At 36.3% G+C, this 6,149-nt stretch overlaps 1 pseudogene; it reads right to left on the bottom strand.

Moving 5' to 3' along the window:
• Window positions 1-276: 276 nt before the first annotated feature.
• On the bottom strand, window positions 277-1,754 carry LOC129488898 (nuclear receptor coactivator 4-like; annotated as a pseudogene).
• Between the last annotated feature and the right edge of the window lie 4,395 nt (window positions 1,755-6,149).

The raw sequence follows: 6,149 nt of genomic DNA, 5'->3' as shown, positions 1-6,149 counted from the left end.
CGGGTCCACCAAGATGCTGCATTTCTAGTGTAGGGTGGGTTAATACTTCTGTAAGAAGGAAGGAACTGAGTCACCTCAGCATTGCTAAACAGCGTTTTTCTTTTAAACAGTAACTCAATCTCAGGACTCACCTCACTTCACTAGTACAAAATTAGGCAGGAGAAGAACTAAGCTCACTGGTCAGACCGAGAAACAATGATTTGGCAACCTGTAGTCACTCAGCTCATGATGTGTGATGATATGCAGAAAACTGCTCAACTCTTGCTGTCCATTCCTTCACATCTGCAGAGGAGTTTGATATAACCACTTCTCTTTATCAACTTAAGCTACATACAGGCAAAAAGGTCACAAACTGCAGAGAGGCCGAAAAGGTCTAGGAGGAAATTATGTTCCTCCTGTAGAGGTGAATTAAGTAATACTTCCTGGGCCTTCTTTCCAAGCAGCCACTTGTCTTCGGCAGAGGATAACTGGCTGAGGTTGCCCATCTTCTCTCCTGGCAGGACCCAGTCAGTTGTGTTAAAGGGACACCAGGAAGTGGTCATGGGGCTTTTAGGCTTTGGTTTGCCAGCGCTGTCTTCTTTGGGACTTCCTTCTTTGTATGGCGGCCAGATGAGCCACTCTGACAAAGAGCTGTTCTCTATGACTTGGAAGGAATCAGAAATTCTAGAAGGAACCATTACCTTTAGTGCCTTTGTTCTCTTACTTCTTTTCTGGAAGGACAGATCCACATGTTCAGGGAATCTTTATGCTTCTCAGGCTCAGGTTTGGGTTCATCAGGCATCCCATTTTTATCCTTTCCTTCTTTCTTCAGAAGCCACTTGCACAGAGCTTCCTTCTCACAATTCTCATCACACACACACTTTGCAAAGCTTGTGCAGGGCTCATTGGCTTTGCACATCTCCTCTACCTTACATGGGTCCTGATGCTTCTGGACAAGCCAATCCCCAGTAACCACGCTGGGGGTGGATAATGGTGTTTTGGTCTCCAAGTGGTCATTCAGGCAGTTCAGATTGCCAGGTTTTCAATCTCCACCCCCTTGGGCTTGTTGCCCTGACAGTTGGTGCGGGAGTTGGTCTTGACAAGCCAATCATTCACATTGTAGGACTGGCACAAGTGCTCAAACTTCTCACTGGTTTCACGACTGCCATTCTCAGGCTTCTCCAGCTTCTGGGATTCCTAGGGAGTCACCAACCAATCTGATAGGTCTGACTCATCTTGATCAGGAAACTCTTGATCTTCAGTTTCAAGGGAGAAAGAACTGGTAGTGGAATGGCTGTTACACTTTTGATAACTTGGTTTTTGAGGAACTTCCTGTTGCTGACTCTTGAGGAGCCAGTTTTCTAAGCCCTTTAGGTTTTCCCAGACATGACTGAAGAAAGTGCAGGCTCAGGCAGAAATCTGACTATTCTCCAAGGTCTGCTTTTGGGTGAGCCAGTCCAGACAATCACTGGCAGGTTTGCTTCCAAGGATCCATTTGCTGAGAGGAAAAGTTGTGATGCTGGATTCTGTTCTTGCACTGGGATATAGCCTCTTTTCTCCAGGAAAGGCCCAAAATTTGATGAACTAGCATGAGCCATCAAGTGCTCAGGAATTTGAATGGTTTTGAAAGACCCAAATGTGATGATGATCTGATGCAGAGCAGTTGTGTCTGCTTCAAAGAGTAGGACAGTTGAATATTCAGGCTTAAAGGTCAAACTGCACAGTCTCTCCAGGCACACAGAGACTTGATTGGCTAGATCTTTGTTTTGGGTACACTCTAATCAATTATTCCTAATTATACTCACCCTACTATGCTATCAAATGCCAGAACTTATTCCTTTTATCTGACTGTATTTTTGTACCCATTAACCAACCTCTTTTTATTTCCCCTTCCCACTCTTCTTGGCCTCCGGTAACCATCATTCTATTGTCTACTGCCATGAGATCCACTTTTTAAGCTCTCATATAAGAGTGAGCACATGGAATATTTGTGTTTCTGTGCCTGAGTTATTTTGCTTAACATAATGTCTTCCAGGTCCATCCATGTTGCTTCAAATGACAGAATTTTATTATTTCTTATGGCTGACTAATATCCCATTGAGTATATGTACCACATTTTCTTTATCCATTCATCTGTCGATGAACACTTAGGTTGCTTCTAAACCTTGGTTATTGTGAATAGTGCTGCAATAAACACAGTAGTGCAGATATCTCTTTGATATACTGATTTCCTTTCTTGTGAACATGTACCCAGCAGTGGAATTACTGGATCATATGCTAGTTTTATTTTTAGTTTTTCTGAGCAATCCCCATACTGTTTTCCATAATAGCTATACTAGTTTACATTCCCAGCAACAGTGTGTATGTATGAGTTCCCCTTTCTTCATATCATCTCCAGCATTTGTTATTTTGTCTTTTTGATAACAGCCATTCCAACTGGGATGAGATGATATCTTACTGTGGTTTTAATTTGCATTTCTGTGATGATTGGTGATGTTGAGCATTTTTTCATACACCTACTGGCTATTTGTATGTCTTATTTTGAGAGATGCCTATTCAGCACATTTTAAAATCTGTCTATTTTTAAATCTGATTTTTTTCGCTAAGTTGTCTGAGTTCCTTGTATATTCTGAATATTAATCCCTTGTCAGGTGAATAGTTTGCAAATATTTTCTCCCATTCTGCAGGTTCTCTTTTCACTCTGTTGTTTTCTTTGCTATGCAGAAGGTTTTTAGTTTGATATAATTCCATTTGTCTGTTTTTACTTTTGTTGCCTGTGCTTTTGATATATTTTTTATAAAATCTTTGTACACATCAATGTCTTGAAACATTTCTCCCATGTTTTCTTCTAGTAGTTTCATAGTTTTGCATCTTACATGTACATCTTTAATCAATTTTGAGTTGATTTATTGTAGATGGTGAGAGATAGGAGTCTAGTTTCATTTTTCTGCATATGGATATTCAGTTTTCCCAGCACCATTTATTGAAGAGGCTATCCTTTACCCACTGAATGTTCTCAGCACATTTGTTGAAAATCAGTTGATTGTAAATACCCGGATTTATTTTAGGGATCTATATTTTGTTCCATATGTGTCTTTTTATGCCACACTATGCCCTTTTGGTTACTATAGCTTTGTAGTGTATTTTGAAGTCAAGTAGTATGTTGCCTCCAGTTTTGTTCTTTTTGCTCAGGATTTCTTTGGCTATTTGGGGTCTTTCGTGGTTCCATATACATTTTAAAATTGCCTTTTATATTTCTGTAAATAATGCCATTAGAATTTTGATGGAGATTGCATTGAATCTCTAGAACACTTTTGGTTACATGGTCATTTTCACAATATTAATCCTTCCAGTCCATGAACATGGTACATTTTTCAATTTGTTTGTATTCTCTTTAATATCTTCCATTGGCATTTTATACTTTTCCTTATAGTGATAGTTCACCTCCTTGGTTAAATTTATTTCTAGATATTTTAACTTTTTAATAGCTATTTTAAATGTGACTGTGTGCTTAATTTCTTTCTCAGCTGGTTTGTTGTTGGTGTATAGAAATGCAACTGATTTTGTCTGTTGATTTTGTATCCTGAAACTTTCCTGAATTTGTTTATCAGTTCTAAGAGGTTTTCTTGGTGAAACTTTTAGGGTTTTCCATATATAAAATTATGTTGTCTGCAAATAGGGTCATTTGACTTCTTTCTTTTCAATTAAAGTGCCTGTTATTTTTTTCTCTTGCCTAATTGCCCTGGACTTTCACTACTATGATGAATATTTTTTTTCTCTTGCCTAATTGCCATAGGACTTTCATTACTAGGATGAAGTGGGCATCCTTGTCTTGTTCTAGGTCTTAGAGAAAAAGCTTTCAGTTTTTCCCCATTCAGTACAGCTGTGGGTTTGTCATATATGACCTTTATTGTGTCGAGGTATGATCCTTCTATAACTAGTTTGTTGAGAATTTTTTTGTGATGAAGGGATGTTGAATGTCATCAAGTGTGTTTTTTACATTTAATTGAGATGATCAGTTTTTGTCTTTCATTCTGTTCATGTGATATATCACATTTATTGATTTGTGTATGTTGAACCATCATGCATCCCTGGGTTAAATCCCACTTGATCAGAGCAAATGGTCTTTTTAATGTGCTGGTAGTTTTGGTTTGCTAGTTTTTTTTTTTTTTTTTTTTTTTTTTTTTTTAGGATTTCTGCATCTATGTTCATTAGGGATATTGATCTATAGTTTTCTTTTCTTATTGTAAATTTGGTTCTGGTATCACAATAATGCTGGCCTCATACATTGAGTTTGAAATAATTCTCTCCTCTTCAATTTTCTGGAAGAGTTTGAGGAGAATTAGTATTAGTTCTTTAAATGTTTAGTAGAATTCAGCAGTGAAGCCATTGGGTCCTGGGCTTGCTTTCATGGGAGACTTTTTATTACTGATTCAATCTCATTACTTTTAATTGATCTGTTCAAGTTTTCTATTTCTTCTTGGTTCAATCTTGGTAGGTCGTTTGTGACCCAGAATTTATCCATTTCTGCTAGATTTTCCAATTTGTTGACATACAGTTGTTCATATAGTCTCAAGTTATCCTTTGTTATTTCTGTGGTATCAGTTGTGATGTCTCCTCTTTCATTCCTGATTTTATTTATTTGGGTCTTTTTTTTTTCTTGAATAGTCTAGCTAATGTATTGTTGATTTTGTTTATTTTTCAAGAAATTAACTTCTCATTTTATTGATCTTGTGTATTTTTTTGTCTCAATTTTGTTCACTTCTCCTCTGATTTTTATTATTTCTTTTCTTCTACTAACTTTGGGTTTGCTTTGTTCTTGCTTTTCTGCTTCCTTGAGATGTACATTAGGTTGTTTTTTTGAAATCTATGGCATTTATTGCTGTAAACTTCCCTCTTAATACTGCTTTTGCTATATCCCATAGGCTTTGGTATGTTGTGTTTCTATGTTCAGGATTCACGAAATTTTTAAATTTCCTTCTTAATTTCTTCATTGACTCATTGGTCTAGTTGGTCCTCTTGCTTATATTCTTCTATTTTATATTTTTAAAAATACTCCATGGGTAAGACTGATGTATACCCCCAGTTGAGAATTAATTATCTAGAATCCTCTAGATTCAAATTAAAGAAGTAAGGTTTTGGTTAAGTTAGCATTTCAAATAATAACTGAGTTTACAACTAATAATGCTGTATGCTATACTGCTATTGTCTAATATCAGACAAAACATTGCCAGGATACTAACAAATACAGAAAAACTTGAAAGAAACTATTTCTTAAGAGTTTTGATCAGTGTTTTCCCTGAGGTGAAAACACAGGCTAAAAAAGTAAGAACATTGACAAATCCTCAGGGACATCCCACAAATCATACAATTTCTGAAGTATTCACTTAACTTACACAGATTTCACCTGGGGCAGGCTGAATGTCTCTTCTGATATCTCTTCCCATGAAACTCTTACACTAGTCACATATCAAACAAACCCACTTATTTCTAATACTTCTCTTTTTATAACGTAAAAGAGAAAACCTTGTCATTTTTTTTTCCCAGGAGCTTTCTGGGAAATCTCAAAGATGGTTTTAGGTGTAAAAAAATCTTGAAATTTTATTTCATTTTTTTCTACATTTAGGATCCTATTTGGGGAAGGCAAATGTTTAAAAGTTATCAGAACAGTTTGGACACTTGCTTAAGAGAGGCTATGGATACCTAAGAAGCAATATTTGGTTGCCTATTTAATTAAAGTGACAATAAAACATTTAAAAATATATACTAACAGCAATGCAGTTAGAAAAAACCCTATGTCTTTCATAAATGAGGAATGTTTTTCTCCTTAAATAAAGACATTATAAAGTCATCATATAACACAGAAAATTATTCTGGTAAGACACAGAATGTTTTCTCTCTAGACAGAATTCTTCACTTTAATTTTGTAAAGTAAGCATAGTATTTATTACAGAAAGTGAAGATTACCATTCATATTGTAAACAAAGGCATTCATCAGTAAACCAGGGAAGCAAACCATCAAAATAGAATGAACTTTCCTAAGATTTTAGCACATTTCATCACTCCTTTTCAGACGGAGCTATCATCCACAAAGGCCAAGCTGAATTCACATTCCAAGTGTGGTCTTTCCTTATGCTCTTAGGTATTCTGGGACAAACTGACACACGACA

Source organism: Symphalangus syndactylus, chromosome 8 (assembly GCF_028878055.3).
Source record: "Symphalangus syndactylus isolate Jambi chromosome 8, NHGRI_mSymSyn1-v2.1_pri, whole genome shotgun sequence".
Lineage (NCBI taxonomy): Eukaryota > Metazoa > Chordata > Mammalia > Primates > Hylobatidae > Symphalangus > Symphalangus syndactylus.
Note: the sequence above shows the minus strand (reverse complement) of the source record. Positions and strands in the feature narration are given on the sequence as shown.